This window comes from Perca fluviatilis, chromosome 9 (genome assembly GCF_010015445.1).
Source record: "Perca fluviatilis chromosome 9, GENO_Pfluv_1.0, whole genome shotgun sequence".
In the NCBI taxonomy this organism is placed as follows: Eukaryota; Metazoa; Chordata; class Actinopteri; order Perciformes; family Percidae; genus Perca; species Perca fluviatilis.
In genome coordinates, this window is record NC_053120.1 from 38,427,082 (window position 1) to 38,444,743 (window position 17,662).

Below are 17,662 nucleotides of genomic sequence, written 5' to 3' on the forward strand. Positions count from 1 at the left end.
GTTTTGTTAGGGATGAAAAATGTGGATGTGATGAAATTGTTCTATCACGTCCGATGATAGATAATATCGTGTCAGAGATAATAATGGCAAAATGCTCATTGTTGGATCACAGTAAAAACAAACACTGTCAAGAGATTATTTTAATGTAAGTTTATTTAATAACACAGAGCCTCAGATTTCCCATGGTACTTTTTATCCACATCAGTTTGTTTGCAAAAGTCAGTGTGGTGTAAAAGTACATGAATAAAATGGCCCCGATCCAGCTAAACATTGTTACTCTGATGCGGCTATCTGCAGCTGCTATCAGGGCATGAACTGAAGGATTCCTACGCAACTGCACTGTATATTCACAACAATTGATTGCACAATTATCCATTATGTATTGAGTGAAGCAGGATGTGCTGCCTCACTCTTATTGTGTCTCATGGTCCTACAAGGGGCTGAAATCTGCAGGGCCCGATAAGAGTCTGGCCGGTCTGTCCATTCACAAATTTCTCATGAGGTCACTTAGCTTTCGGATATTAAAAGCCAGCGGGGTGGCTGAGGTAGTGCTGGCAGGGGGAGACAAGAAAGTATTAACCCTCAGGATGTTTTTCTCTTGTGTCATGATAACACTGCCGGTTCCTTCCTTCGAAAAAAAGGAATGTCCAACTACAGTGACTACACTACATCAAGGAAAAGAGTGGTATCTATGTCACCGGTACTTCTTTGTGTCATTGCGTGTGTATGAGTGTGTGTGTGTGTGTGTGTGTGTGTGTGTGTGCGCACACGTGTCTTTGGTGAATAATTCATTCATTCAAGTGTTGTTGTGCCGGTCGAGCACAGCTGTACAGGAAGGAGATGCTCTCAGGTTATCAGCTCTCTCACCGGACTCTCGCGTCATTCCCCAGCTACGCCGCAGATGTGTGTTTTCTCTGTCCTCGGATGGAAAACATGGCAGGGAAACTACCGCAGTGATGGGGACATAAAACAGAGGGAGACGTCCTGTGTAGCGTTGTTTCACAACTCCTCAAAATAATCTGACATTTAAATCAAGACAAAGTCATAAAACCAAATAAACTCAATAACGAGCAGCAAATTGTTGCATGCCAATCCTGTTATATGTTGATTTATAAAACGTGTTAATTTGTTTGCAGCATAAAATGTTTTTTTTTCTCTTAGGGCCCATGCTTATCATTTGGGAACATTTCATTTTAATGGCAACCCTTAGTGGACTGTACATAAACAGCCTTTAGTGTTGAGATCTGTCATCAGGCCTAATTGTTATCGTCCACTAGATGGCGTTGTTTTGATTTTATTTTAATATTTAGCAAAATTGCGATGTATGTGAAACCTACTTTTTCAAACTCCTTCTAGACCGCGAGTCTGATCTGCATGACATTTTGCACGTAAACTCGGTGGAACCTTATGTCAAAAAGACATCAAAAGAATTTTGATAGTCCAAAAAGTGCGCAAGTTATAGAGGAACAACTTATTACGTCGGGTCAGAGGAGGCCCTAAGTGGTGCTTTTTCTGCAAAATCATGCCTTTTTTTTCAAAACTACTTTTCTTTCATACTGCAACATGCATTCTGTCCTTGGGCATGCAGGTTAAACTTACATCGCCTCCACGGCCTGCCAGGCACGACTTGTTCAGAGGACGACTCGCGCCGGAGGGCGCATACCTGCTTACATGTCCATCCATCCATCCATCCATCCATCCATCCATCCATCCATCCATCCATCCATCCATCCATCCATCCATCTTCGGGTTGTGGGGGCAGCAGCTCCAGCAGGTGACCCCAAACTTCCCTTTCTTGCAGGTCTAGTTGGTAAATAGTTTTTTTGGCAAGAGCTCACATGTTACAAGACAAGGGCCATGGGGCCATAAGTGAACCTTCAGGCATGCCAAGCCAAATTCAGAGCAACCAGGGGATGACTTTTTTAATAAAAAACTCTGCAATTTAAATGTGGTCTTACAGGTGCTAATGTCAGGATATTTTGATCAATTCAACTGGAGGAAGTAATGAAGAGGAACTAAAACTGTTTGAGGAAGAGGAATCTTGATAATCGGTGAGTTATTTTCCCCCTACAATGCACTTCTCTGCTGCTTTTACCTGAAGGCAGTTTGAAATGGGGCCGATAGCCTATTCACTCGAGTAATATCCACATAATTGTTCAACTATTAGTCTTTCCAGGTGTTTAGAAGGAAATAAAACAGCCAAATTAGCCAGCACACCAGGCTCACAGTTAGATATTTAAATAAACACATAGTGAGAGCTGCTTTAGAGATAGAGGGCCTCATGTCAGGAGAGGGAGAGAGAGAGAGAGAGAGAGAGAGAGAGAGAGAGAGAGAGAGAGAGAGAGAGAGAGATTAGGGATCCTGAAATGGTAAAGCAGACCTTTTTACTTGTAGTTAAAGCAAAACATTAACAATGGCTCTTCTCTATTCTCGTGTCCTGGGGCGGCTGTGACTCAGGAGGTGCCAGTACAGTATCCCGTACATGCATCAAACTTTACTAAACTGCTGTAGCTGGAAATGACAAAAGCAGGCATAGTGCACATGAAAAGCATGCAAAGCAACAAAAATTATATTATTCAACATATAGCCTAACTTTTTACAGAAAATATTCAGATGTAACCCCGAATGTAATCATGGACATTTTCATAGGTAACTGTAATTTAATTACACGTTTTCCCAGTAACTGTAACAGATTACAGTTGCCTTTATTTTGTAATTAAATTATATTACGTCGTTACGTGTAACTAACTGCCCAACACTGGTTCACTGTGTTGTCTGCACTTGTCTTAAATGTTGTGCTGCGTAATAAGTGTTTAACAAGAGGACCAAAATGGAAATAAGTCTTCGACTTTATTGTGATTTTATCCTCTGTGAATTTGAGTATCGTCCTATGTAATTACTGCGGTGCAGTGTTATAAGTGTTCTTGTTTTTTAAGTCATCAAATGAATAAAACAAACAAATACAGCATGACTGTGGCTTCTGTATTATGTAAAAAGATTCCTTTCTCACCAACAGCTATCTGACATCTCCCTCGCTCTCTGTCTGCCAGGTGTGTTCAGTGACCTCACATACACTCCACCCAGGTTCAACCTGATGCTTGTAAAATACGCAAGTGGCTGGTAGATTTGCTTTACTCACCAGCCAAAAAAAACCCAATGGTAATCTATGAGTGGCTGGTAATATGTAAACATTCACTAGCCATTTGGCTTGTGGACCAAAAGTTAATTTGTAACCCTGCATACCAGCCCCTAATACTGCCACTTAGCTGAGTGGTAAGTAAGATAGTATGATAGTGTACTCACCGAGTCAAAAAGGCTGCCTGGTTCTTGATGGCAACGTGGCAAGTAGGCCAATCATGTGATCTTTCTCCTCTCTGTGGGCCGGTCAGCCAAAGCCTGAGGAGGTGATTGGCCAGTGTTCACATGAAAGACACGAGTGGGCCAATCATGTGATCACTCTTCTCTCTATGGGCAAATCAAAGAAAAAAGAAAAAGCTTTCAACCGGTGTGCAGCACATGTAGCCCACAGCCCACTGAGAAATCTCCGGGTACTCCCTATGGCTAATCCATGCCTGCACCTGACGCTAATTACATATTTGAGAAGGTGCGAACTTAAGCGTTAGCTACGCTGTGGGCTAGGGAGGTTATGTGCTAGACTTCTGCTGCTATATATGCTGTAACACCCTAACTATCTTTAAAGTGCTTCCAGACACATTTTAAGACAGAACCCACCTACAGTAGACTGTCTCCAGACATGTGCACATAAAGAAAGCCCTCATGACTAACAACTTCAAGCATTGCTGTGGTTTTACTTAGAGCTTTTAAAGAGCCCCCATTATGCTTTTTTCCCCCGTCTTTAAGTGTGTTATATAGTTTTTTTGTGTATGTAATATATGTATAAAGTGCAAAAAACAAATTTCTCTCCCACAGAAAGCATTTTTTTTCATCTGCCAAAAAAGGTCTTGCCTACATTTCTGATTGAAATTCCTCCATTAGTGATGTCATTGATTGAGAATACCAGCCCAGTTTTTCATATGTCCTGCCCATAGGTGCTGCTTGAACAAGCAATGAACCACCCAGTTGCTTGTTTGAATTTGGTTGACCAATCACAACAGAATGGGACAGCTAACCAATCAGAGCAGACTCTGCTTTTTGGGAAGGTGGGCCAAGAGCTCAAACAGACTGTTTCAGAGAGAGGCACTGCAGCAATGGGCAGTATGAGAAACATAATATGTTTTTTGAACATCAAAGCATGTAAGCCTATTCTTGTAGACCCCAAGAGTACAAATGTGACGCTGAAAAGGAGTATACTAGGGGCTCTTTAAGTCACTATCTATCGCCAAATGAGGTAACACAATGGCTATTGACTCTATGGCCCACTGATGAAAGCCCTTGCATTTGCAGTATTATGAACTGGGTGTCTGGGGCGTCATTCCCAGAAAAAATCACAAGTTAGTGACACGTTTTCACCATCACCATCACCCAGCAGTGGTTGGTCTGCCAGAGAGGGTAGGCGGAGCAGGTCCTATCCCCTGGATCACCAATTGGCTACTCTGACCCAAACCATTCAAGGTGTATGTCTAACCTCAACAATCTTCACACATGCGTAGAGCAAATCGGGTTTAAAGTTCTTCAACTGCCAACTGACTGACGTCACACAGGTGATACTGTTTAGATCTCTGGCAAGTGAGATCCAAATTCACACCTACAGCTATCGCCGTATTTAAATAGAACAAAAAGGAGATCTTCAAGATTGTAATTTTTAGTAAAAGTAGCAGAACCACAGCATTTGACATTTTTGGACTACTCTTGGTTAAGCATGGGTTAGATTCTAATTCATCTTAAATGGGGGATTATGGTTTAGAGGGAGAGTGAATCTGGTGCTGTCTAAATGATCTGGGACGTAAGTCTAAGAGAGAGAGAGAGAGAGAGAGAGAGAGAGAGAGAGAGAAAGAGAGAATGTGTGCATGTGTGCGTATGGATGTTTATTTAGCTGTAAACAGCTCAGATTGAAAGGGAAGGAAGACTGATATCCTTTCTCTCAAAATAATGAATGCAGAAACAGGATGTTTGGTACGTACAAGGTGACGAGATAACAGCATTGTGTACAGCATGGTCATTGGGAGTGCTGCAATAGACTTCCATCCCCTCAAGTCTCGACATTTCATATTGAGGTGAAAACGTTAAAACAATTGAAAAAATGTGATTAAATCAGATTAAACAGGCAGATTGGGATTATCAAAGATAGCCAAGAGAATAAATTGGCATTTGTTGTAACAAGTAGACTGAAAACAACAAGTGTTGAATTCTGACCCATGTCCTTTGAGAAGAATCATAAAATGACTGATTGAATCTGAAGGTAGAGTCCTTTTACAGAAATATACAAGTGTAAGTGAAAATCAATCACTAAAGAGTCATAAAATGAAAGTGAATTTGTTATTTTGTGTCTTCCAAAATCTACTTTCACTAAATTGAAACCAAGTCAAGTAAACAGAGCACTAGAGACTTTAAGCAGGGAGCTTCTGGTCAATGACTTCCAAACATCCTGTGGAATTTCAGACAGCTTTTAACCATGGATCCCTAGAATAACAAAAAGCATCCTCAGGGCAGTCTGTCTTCGGGGATTTTAAAGCTAATATTTCCAACAATCCGCTTATAATAACACCACACATGAACAAAAACATTCACTTAGAGCCTCAAAATCATGTGCAGGTGACATAATCTCCAGTATTACCATGGACCTGGCAGTGGTGGAATGTAACTAAGTACATTTTCTTAAGTAGCCTACTGTTTTCATGCCACTTTCTACTTCTACTCAGCTACATTTCAGAGAGAAATATTGTACTTTTTACTCCACTACATTCATCTGACAGCTTTAGTTACTAGTTACTTTATAAATTAAGATGTTTGCACACAAAACACATGTAGTTTATAAAATACAATGTTTTATTATAAATTAAACTACCCAACAATGTAACGGCCTACAAGTCCAGCTGAAATGATTAGACCATTAAACACTTAGTTGATTGACAGAACTGTTTGGATCGTTTCCAGTTTCTAAAATGTGAGGATTTTTCTGCATTGAGTACTTTTAATAATTTAAGTACATTTTCCTGATGATATATACATAGTTTTCCTTAAGTACCACTTTCAATGCAGGACCGTTAATTGTAACAAAATTTTTTTTTACATTGTGGTATCAGTACTTTTACTTAAGTAAAGGATCTGAATACTTCTTCTACCTCTTGATCCTGGATATATGACATAAACTAGCAGAACCTCAAACTGCAGTTTTCCCTCACAGTATATTAATCATTTCCTCAGTCTGAGTTGGCAAGGAGCAGTCTTCCCTGACATGGACCTTTCCTTACTTGGGCATTGACTTTGAGTTGAGGCTGATGCAAAATCCCATTTTAATGATTGGAACACTGAAACTCAAAAACACAGATGTTTAATTGGAGGTATAATGGCCTGGGGCGAAAATACGTAAAGTAGGATTATGAAAAGTAAATTTATTCAATAGAGAAGAAATATCTTGAAATCAAGTTCATTTCATTTTCAAGAGGTTAAAGCATAACTCTCGCCAAAATGAAATCTAGGGTCTTTTTGTGAATGTACCCGAGTCAAACTTTCGTTGAAAAGCATAATTAGGACGGAAGCGCCACTTTTAAGATTTACCGTATTTTCGGTCAAATGGCCTTTTGAATGGGAGTGCTAGGGACACTGCTATGATCACATCAAGATCGACACTTTTTGACTGGCAAGATGGCGGCGAGCGGAAAAACAACAGCTAAAGTGAGTTGTTCAAAATCTTTCTTTTTAGTAAACTTTGTGAACACAACCAATGTTGTCAATGCTGAGTTCATGTGTAGAGCCCCTGGTGATAGTTGGAGCAAAATTTCATGTTGTGTCGAGCCTTTTTTGTGTTTTAAAAATAGTTATTTTGATGGGATCATAGTAGTGCCCCTAGCTCTCCCATTCAAAAGGCCATTTGACCGAAAAACGAGAATACAGTAAATCTTAAAAGTGGCGTTTCCGTCCTAATTATGCTTTTAAACGAAAGTTTGACTCGGGTACATTCACAAAAAGAGGTTGCATTTTGGCGAGAGTTACGCTTTAACGGCACACTTTGTCCTCTTTACTATCTCTTTCCCAATAAGTATCCACTAAAACACACATTCACCTACAGATCAGCCCAGGATAAAGAGAAGATAGAAGGAGAAGAATTCCTCGGAATGAAAGTAAAGTTCGGTGTTTCAGCAGAACTCGCCTCACAATGAAGCAATCATAGACTGTATATTATTAGTTTATTATTTATTATTAATTAATATTAACAGTCTATGGAAGCAATCCAAACCACAATTATGAACTTGAATCGTTGCTGATGTTGATGCTTATGACAACATGTTGGAAAGGATAACCTCATTGTTGGCTTTTTGAATTGTTTGTGGTAGTACAGAGGGGTGTAAGTACAGAACCTTGTGACAACAAAACTTGTATCACTGTGTGTCAACATGCACTTCTCAAACAGAGGTGGAGCAATGGAAACAGCCTCAGGCCTTGTTTTAAACCTCTGCAAATAGCTGCATCTGCTTCAGTCACAAGTGCTTAAGGGAAGAAAGCTACTCTTAACCCCTCTGGTATGCAACAGCACAAAGCAGACTGCTAAATTGCAGTTGTCACAATTGTACAGCTCGAAGGTCTCAATTATCGTTTGTGTGCAGGAAATTGCAGAGCAACAGAAAAACAGAAAACTGCAGGTATTTCTTACACTTAAAGTATCTTGTTATACGTCACAGGCATTATGTTTAGTTGGAATGATGTGACGCTATGCTAGCAGGAGGGTTGGATGCAAGGCAAAGTCGGTCTGTTGGTTGATCCACTATTTTAATCCCCACTGAAATGTCCAAAACAAAAATCCGATGAATTGCCATGAAAATTTGTGCGGACATTCATGATCCCCTGATGTTTATTCTAGCACCACCAACAGGTTGACATTTTTCATTGTTTGTGAAATGTCCTAACAACGGCCCAGAGGATGAATCCTAATGAGTTTGGTGATCCCCTGACCTTTTCTCTTGTGCCACCATGAGGTTGACATTAATGTTTTTGAGAGAAATGTCTCAGCAACTGTTGGATAGTATGCCACGAACTTCGGTACGATTCATATTCGCATAGGATAAATTGTAATAACTTTAGTGATACTCTGACTTTTCATCTAGACATGTGTCCAATATGGGGCGCCCTGGTAGCTCACCTGGCTAGCGTCCGCCCCATGTTCAGGGTTTCAGTCTTTGGCACAGCCAAAAAAAATCTATGATGTCACCACAATGTAAAGTCTAAGGGCTGAGCGGGTTTCGTGAGAACCACCACCGCACATATTCAGTGGGGTGCATATAACTGAAGTAAACCTGGATGCTGGTAGGATAGGATCTGGTATCCAGTTATAATACATCCACAGCCTCACATAAAAGCTAGCATGCTGTAGACTCTTAGTCCTTTTTGGTGCCATGTGAACAACTTTGAGTACATTGCATCATACTTACCTTACTTGCTTGGGGGTACAGGGTTTTATGCCCAAAATATCCCCCGGCTGGAGTCTGCTGGTTCTCTGTTGTTTGTTTTTTGTACAGATTAAACAACCCTGATATAACGTGTTAATTCGTGAGCTTTAGAGGTGCTGGTAGAAGGATAGTGTTACCTTCTGAAAGAGCCAAGCTAGTGTTTACTGTTCACTGTTTCCAGTCTTTGTGCCATGTGAAGCTAACTGGCAGTTGGCTAAAGCCTCAGAGACAGATATGAGAGACGTATCTATCTGCTCATCTAACGCTCTGCGAGAGAGCAAATAAGCATATTTCCCCAAATGTAAAAATCCCCCAAAAAGCTAACATGCTGGACTCTCAGTCTCTTTTTGGTGCCATGTGAAAAACTGTGAAACATTAGCATTGACATTATACGCATGTTAGCACGCAGGCATTATTATTTAGGTCAAAGCACCACTGTGCCTAAGTACAGCCTCACAGCCAGTCCAACACTTTAAAGGTGCAGTAGGTAAGACTTATAAAACTAACTTTCTGTCATATTTGCTGAAACTGACCCTATGTTCCAGTAGAACTACATGAAGCAGGCCATTTACACAATGTGATTTGCAAAAATCCACAGCTCCCTGTTCAGATGCACCAATCAGGGCCGGGGGGGTGTCTAACTGCGTGCCAATCACTGCTCATGCACACACATTCATTCTCCCTTGTGGGGGGAGGGGCTTAGGAGACTGTTTTGGGCTTTAGCAGAAAGAGGTGAGACTGAGAAGTTGTTGATGTTCAAATTTTTGGGCTAAGTCCTGGATCTTCCCAATCCTACCTACAGCACCTTTAACTGAAGATCTTTGTTAGAGCGTTTTTGAGAAGCTATAGAAAAGAAGAATACGAGTATCACTTGAAACAGCAATTATTTAATAAAATAATTTTTAGTTTATTATGGAGCAGGATTTGAAGCAGGGAACCTATGTCTCACTGAACTGAAGGCCTTAGTCCCTGGTTTCCTGCCTCTGGTCATGCATACTCTTCCAGATTTCCTCTCTCATTTAAACCATATGTGAAGGGGTTTAGGGAATATGAGAAACAGCTTGACTTCCACAATCCAATGCATGCAATCATCACCTGATCCACTGCGACATATGGCAATATACTGTATGCACATATTATACATATGTTTGTACATCTTATATTTTATAAGGTCATCTTTTAAAAGATTTATCATAGGACAAATATAACCTTTACAGAAAGTTCCTAATTACTTTACTGTACATACACCAAGCATAAGGGGAAACATTCCAACAGTGAAACTAATAGAGAACTGACTTTAAAATATTGACAAAAGCTCAAGTGTCATTAAGGTTTAAACAAGTTTTGGTAATTCAAAATCTCGAGTTGCGTTTCAGAGTTGTTTGCAGTTCATTTCAATCAGGAGAGACTTCGTTGCAGATATGCAAAGATTTATTGTACATATGCAGAATATGAAATGTCTTTGGGGATTAGACTCCATCGTTAAATATATTTTAAAGGCGTAGAGAAGCCAGACATATTCCCCCCGATGGAGCCTAGACACTGGTGATGGGGGAGAAGGAACCTGGAAACCGAACGAAGGAGCTGTCTGCCGGAAGGGGACTCAGGTTGCCGTGGTTGACGCTGACCAGAGGTGGAAGGGCAGGATGAGGCTAGCACGTTTGCTTGAAAAGACAGCTGATAGCAAGGAGAGAAGACATTTAAAGCAGGATGTCATGCTGTGATTGGATCATGAATTTCCTAGCCAATTCTGGTTGGTTTACTGAAAAGTGAACGCCTCTTAACAGCTGAATAGTTTTAAGAAGAGATAGTGGTGACTGAAGTTATTTAGAAGTCTTCCTGAAAGAATTTGCGCTGAGCTCCATTACATTTTAAAGGTGCACAGTACAAGACCAGTCCTGCAAGGATTAGTAAGCAAATAATGGCATTCAAGGTTAAGTATTGGATCATGTTTCATAATTGCAAGATCAAAATGAGAGTGGAGATGTGTGGTAGTTTGGAAGATGTGACAGTTGAGCTTTATCAATAACCATCATGCAATGTGTGTTCCCTCTTGTAACATGGAAGCAGCAGTGGAAGAAGTATTCATCTGCTTTACTTGAGTAAACGTACTAATACCACGTTGTGAAAATACTCTGTTACAAGTAAAAGACCTGCATTGTAAATGTTAGATAAGAAAAAGTATGTATGTATCATCACAACAATGTACTTAAAGAATTAAAAGTAAAAGTACTCCATGCTAAAAAATCCTCACATTTTAGAAACTGGAAACGATCCAAACAGTTCTGTCAATCAACTAAGTGTTTAATGGTCTAATCATTTCAGCTGGACTTGTAGGCCGTTACATTGTTGGGAAGTTTAATTTATAATAAAACATCTTATTTTATAAACAACTTGTGTTCAAAAATCTTAATTTGTAACTAGTAACTAAAGCTGTCAGATGAATGTAGTGGAGTAAAAAGTACAATATTTCTCTGTATGTAGCAGAGTAGAAGAAGAAAGTGGCATGAAAAGAAAAGTAAAGTACAAGTATCTCAAATTTGTACTTAAGTAAAGTACTTGAGTAAATGTACTTAGTTACATTCCACCATTGCATGGACGGTTATCCAACTTTCTGATACACAGAGCAATTAAGATAATAAAAGGTGTCACTGGTGATAAAGCCCAATCTACTGTGATCATCTGCGTTCAATTGCAGCATTAGAATATATTTCTCCCAAGTCAAGATTAGACAGTGGAGCGAACAATAGTTTGAAATGGCATGAATGGCATGTTTGGCAGAGTTACCTCTCGGAAAACGTCATGATCTATGTGCCAGTTGCAAGGAAACTGGAGATTAAAATGAACTCAATACCTTGCTTTTGTCAGCCTTGCAGCTCCAGTTAAATATTTGATGAGCGGACAGGTGATATCCTCGTGCCCAACGGAATGTTCCGGCACACAGAAAGCCAGCCCTTATAAATAGCTGAAAGGTTAGTGGAGATAAGGGAGCGGATGAAATTGTAAAAAACAGATATTATAATTTATTATATCTCAGAACCATTACCTGAAGATGAGTCAGAAATAATAGTGTTAAAGCTACAGGGAAAAAAAGTAGCACATAATGCTTTCAAATGGGATGTCAGCCTGAGGTCGGACTCTGTGACACACCTCGGGTGTAAGAACTTGAATTAAAGCTGTTAGAAGTTATCCTGGTGAGAACTGTCAGAGATTGAATTACAGCTGTTACAAGTTAACCTTTAACCCATTTTTCTCAAGTGACTGGCTGACACCCAGAAATTATGGGCCTATTAAAAAAGACAGCAGGATTGCCACGGCGCCCTGTTGTGCGCCGACACAATGTGGAATAAAGCCTGATGGGTCAATTTTAGGATTACCTTAACTGCACAAGGACAATGGCATCTTGAGTCATCTTTAAAAGATGTAAAAACACTGACATGACTCTTACACATTCCTCCAAACGCACTTTCATTCCCTATAAGACTGGTTAAAAAATATGTTTATACTTTTTTATATATCTTATACAGTTCATCTTTTTTATATTGTAGATATATTTTTGGTTATGCAATGTACATGGTCTGTCAGTCCACCACACAACAACCTTCTAAAGGATTGCCATGACTTTGTGTACAGACATTCGTGGTGCCAATATATTATTAATATATATATTAATATTTTTGGTTTCAAGTAAAACGTTGCAAAACAAATATTGGACGTGTTGTCATGAAATAATTTTGTCAGGCTCTTTATATGTGAAACATGTTGTATGCTTTATTGTCTTCCTGCTATTTAATGTGTTGCAGAAAAGTAATTCATCCAGGCTGTGTGCACTTTAAAGAATTTTAAGACATTTTGGGAAATACAGATTCCTGCCAAAAATTAGGTGAGAAGACCGATACCACTCTCTATATTTCTGTAGGATAAATATCACGCTGGAGCAAGGAGATGGTTGCATAAACTTCCCATACAGGCTGAAAACCACAGTGTAAAAATGACATGGGTACAGGGTTTTATGCCTCACAAAGAAGCTAGCATGCTGTAGACTCTTAGTCCTTTTTGGTGCCATGTGAACAGCTTTGAGTACATTGCATCATACTTGCCATACTTGCTTGGGGGTACAGGGTTTTATGCCCAAAATATCCCCCGGCTGGGATTAATAACTTCTTGGAGTCTGCTGGTTCTCTGTTGTTTGGTTTTTGTACAGATTAAACAGCCCTGATATAACGTGTTAATTAGTGAGCTTTAGAGGGGTGTGTAGTGTTACCTTCTCATAGAGCCAAGCTAACGCTTACCACTGTTTCCAGTCTTTGTGCTATGCGAAGCTAACTGGCAGTTGGCTAAAGCCTCAGAGACAGATATGCCAGAGAGACAACATGGCTCCAAGAGGTCACTGTTTCCGACCAAAAAACACATACCCCCCCCCCATAAAAACCACAATTAATGGCTTTTACACTTAAGTTGTAATATGGAATTAACAAATAAGATATAACGTGATCTTTTTTTAGGTTTAGGGTTCAGGATTGCTTCCAGTTTTTATGCTAAGCACAACTATCTGTCTCCTTGCTCCACCTTCATATTAAACAGACAGATATAAGAGTAAGAGTGGCATCAATTTTGCAGCAAAGCAGCAAGCAAGTAAGCATATTTCCCAAAATTTTGAACTATTCCAATACATTTCCAAGACCTTAGGCCTACATTCAACCAATATAACCAAACAAGAAAATGTCTATGTTCTCTTAAAGCTTTAGTGCGTAACTTTTTTATAATAATGAACGTCCGTTACATTCAAGCTGTTGCCAAATGAGTTGCTACAAAGCTAATTAAGACTATCAGCTCCACACAACTCTCTCTGGATTTCTCAGTATGACTATGTTCAGAAGATTGGTGTTGTCCGGCGACTTTTGCGCAAAGTTAATTACCTCTTGTGAAGACTCCATCATGTTGTTTAATCCTCCATGTCCTCCCAGGCTACAAGCAACTGCATGGAGGAGGGGTGGGGGTGGGGGTGGGGGGTGGTGCACGATACAGGGTTGTTGTCACTACTTAGAAGTCCTCATAGGAGCGACAGAAACTATGCACTATAGCTTTTAACATGTGATGAGAAGACACTATAAAATGTTACAAATCAAACAAAGTATGAAAAAGTTGTTTGTCCATCAAGTTTGGTCAGTGTTTTTACATTTACAACAGAGTCATAAGAGCCATCTGCTGGAGTCCTGAGCCCTGAGCCTGTTACTGACCCTACACGCAGTGCTGGGAACAGAAGGTTCACTCTCAACACATGAGGAAGTGCGGTGTACCTTAGATAAAATGTTGCCCCTCGACACCCCCCTTCCACACACACACACACACGCACGCACGCACGCACACACACACACACACACACACACACACACACACACACACACACACTACTCATCCTCACACAACCATCTCTGCCTGCTCCCTCTGCGGTCCGTGTATCTCGGCGCTTCTGGCTGACAGGCCACAGCAGCACCCCTCCTCGGCTCTGTCAGGGTGCACACAGGGGTGCGTGTTTCCTGAGCAACTTGAGCAAATATGGGAAGTGGTGGTGACCCAAAAAGTAACCCATATGTGGCACCCATGTTGCCTTCCTATTTCACCCCAGTACATCGGTTAACTGCTAAAAAAAAAAAAAAAGTGCACAATTAAAAACAACTGAGAGACTTTATGGTGTATTGGTTCAGTTCGGTTCATGCAGGATACAGTCTGTGACATAGTCCGTGACAATGGCTGTATTCAGCTCAGCCGAGCCGTGGGAGGCTAGTGGGTATGGGAATTTGTCAAGAAAACCCCTTTTTTTATAACCAAAGATTTGATGCTATCTTCCGGACATAGTAGCTCACTGAAAAACATCACATGGTAAGGTATGAAGCATCACATGATGCTGATGAAAGACATTGTGGTGGTCAAGGAAGATCATTTAATAGAGGCCCTGGAGGTATACTGTTGAATACTTCTTAGGCAGCTTCACAGAAGCTGAAGGCAGTTTCCGCAACATATGAATTTCTGTAATTACTGACAATCTTAAATCAGAAAAAGTCGTGCTCCTGTTCACAGAAACAGCCTCTTGTCTTAGTACTGGCCAAAGTGCACCAGCCTTTCTGTTTCCTTCTTACCTTAACCTAAAAAAAACACACAGGAGGTGTTTCATATTAAACTGCCAGATTTACCACAAACAGTGTCGGAAGGAGTGTGACATGCTTATCAAATTTACAACCAGAGCAAGGAACCGCAGTGGGTTGAGCAATCGCAGCCAGCGCTTATTGACAGGGGACCTGTTGCACAAAACACAGAGGCTACATGCACGTTCTTGCTTATTTAATATTTTTAATATTTTACATTACAAAATAGGAGTCTACGCTTTTGGAGCCAGATCACATCTCAAAGTTGGATCTTTCTCAGGGAAAGAGAAAACAGAAATAAATGATGGATCTTCTGCATAAAACTACATTAAAACTGACATTAGTACTACTGTAGTATGCTTGTTTCAACAAGAACATCTTCATTCTAAAAACAACTTGAATTTCCAGCGAAGTGCACACACCTATTAGCCCTCAAGGAAACCTGGATCAATAAAGTCAACAAGATGAGATCAGAGCTACATGTTTAAAGAGGTTGATTGGGGCTCGTAATGTAATTTATTCACATTATAAAACAGTCGCATAAGGAGAAAAGGAGCAACTGTGTGAGTAAAAATCTTTCTTTGGGAAACAGCATTAAGATGTTTCTTGTAGCCATGCTGCAAGCCAATCCTGAAGGCAAGATGATAAATTATACTTCATAAACACATTTATGTGTATTTGATTGACATTAAAATGTTGTGATTTGTTGCGGAAAAACTCAAAAAACAGCTCGACTCTGGATACGTGAAGAAAGTTCTGGAGACTTGATGACTTGCTTAAGCCTAAACTCCCTCAAACTCAGACGCATCAATTCATATTCGATTACATGACAGGTTTGGTGTTGGGAGCAGGGCTTTTACAGTTTTTTACGATCGCTATGATACTATTTTTTCAATACTTTTAACAACTTTCCTAAACTCTTAACACAGTTAGCACAACATCCGTCTGTGTAGGCTTTACAATTAACACATTTCTTGTTGCTTTGACACAAAATGCATACAGTTAACACAAATTTAAAATGCTTGACACAAGCTCCACCAAGACCAAAACAATGGATTATTATTGACAAATTTACAAATGCTTTCACACTGTATGTTCTAAACCTAACTTACAGGCTAAAGTCAAGGTGAACAACTGATCATATTGTAAAAAAGCCCAAAAAATTATCTTTGAAAAAAAATATGCATGCATTTACTAAACCCAACAAAACAAAAATATACAGAGGCTTCAAGAGAAACTGCAGTGCAAAACCCAATCTATAATCAATACAATCACTATTGTCTGTTGTATAAGATAATGCAGTTTCTGTAATTCCAGTTGATGTTAGTGTTTTGTATGACATTGTGCTATGATTGACTAAATGTTCCTGTTGGGAGAGAACATGTTTTAGTGTTTTGGAAGAATAATTTGATTTTGAGACGTGTTTGCATTGTTTTGGTGGACATAGTGTATTGTGTTAGTGTATTATTGTATTTTGAAAATTAGTGTTGGAGTTTAGTTTACAATGTGTGATTTTGAGCATGAAACTAACTGTTTCGCCAGTCGTGTGTTGTATAAAAGTATTGAAAAAATTGTCATAGCGATCGTGAAAAACTGTAATTGACAAATGCAGGTTGGGCAGGTGTCAATTTAAAGCATGGTGAAGTTTAAAGCATTGTTAGTTATGTTAGTTACTAGCCAATTTGGCTCTTGATGAATGAAGCAAATATCACTGCGTCTGTTTGAAATCGGAAGGCTTCAGAAATAATGCAACAAGTCAGTGTTGCCAGATGGGTCTGTTTTCCGCCAAAACTTTGGGCGGTCTTGTGTGTGTTTGGCTTGAAATCGTAATATTGGAAACATAATCTTTATCTGGCAACACTGGTTGTAGTACCAATCCCACATTCCCATGAACACTATGTTTGTGGCGTGTCATACAACCATTGGCTACGTGCCTAGAGCGTTGAAACGGAGAAGACGAATGGACAACCCAAAGGAGCTGAAATTAAGTAGTAAAGTTAGTTTAATAAAAATAAGCTAGCCATGTTGGCTGGTGATCAAAAAAGTAAATTTAAAGCCCTGGTTGGGAGTATGGCTGAATAGATCTTCTGGTCCCCTAGTCTATATCCACGACGTTCCACTTCTGAGATTGCTCCGGTCCCGCCGGAAATTCCGCCGGATGTCACTCTTTTTTTTTTTATCTTCCTCTTTCTTTGTGTTGTTAATTTAAAAATGTATGAGGACTATGGTTAACTGCTCCTCAGATCTCTGCAGGGTAAATCCAGACAGCTAGCTAGACTATCTGTCCAATATGAGTTTTCTGTTGCACGACTAAAACAACCCTTAAACGTTCACATGTTCCACCAAAACTAGTTCCTTCCCGAGACTATTTTGCAGAGGCACTGTGGCTCTGCCTGGCGCTTAGCACCACCCAAGATGATTGTGATTGGTTTAAAGAAATGCCAATAAATCAGAGCAGGTTTCTCTCCCATCCCGGAGTGCTGTGTGGACTAGCCAGACCCTCTTCTGCAGCGCTGTGGAGGAAGGTCTGGCAATGCGAGACTACTGGTTCCCTGACCTTTGACCTAGGAGTAACCTGATGTTACCTACATGTAAGTTTCCCCCTTGTCTGATCTTATCACAACATGGTGTTTCTGTAAATTCCACCACAGTGAGCGTAACATGTTATATTGTAAAAGTTGTGTTGAGTGTCTATATTGCACTACTGGCCTAATTACTATGATGCTACAAAGATACATCTCAGCCTTTCTTTCTTTTAAAACTTCCTCCTAAGTTTGACAAACAAACATTTACTTCAATGGTGGGATTTCCTGCTTGTCTCTTATCAGTTAGATCCTGAAACAATGGACTCTGCCCACGCAAATTTGTGCACCCGGCTTGTCTGCTCTCAGTGCTGAGCTTTCCCCTCACGACCAGATGTCCCTTTCTGGGCTTCAGCCAAAGGATTATGAG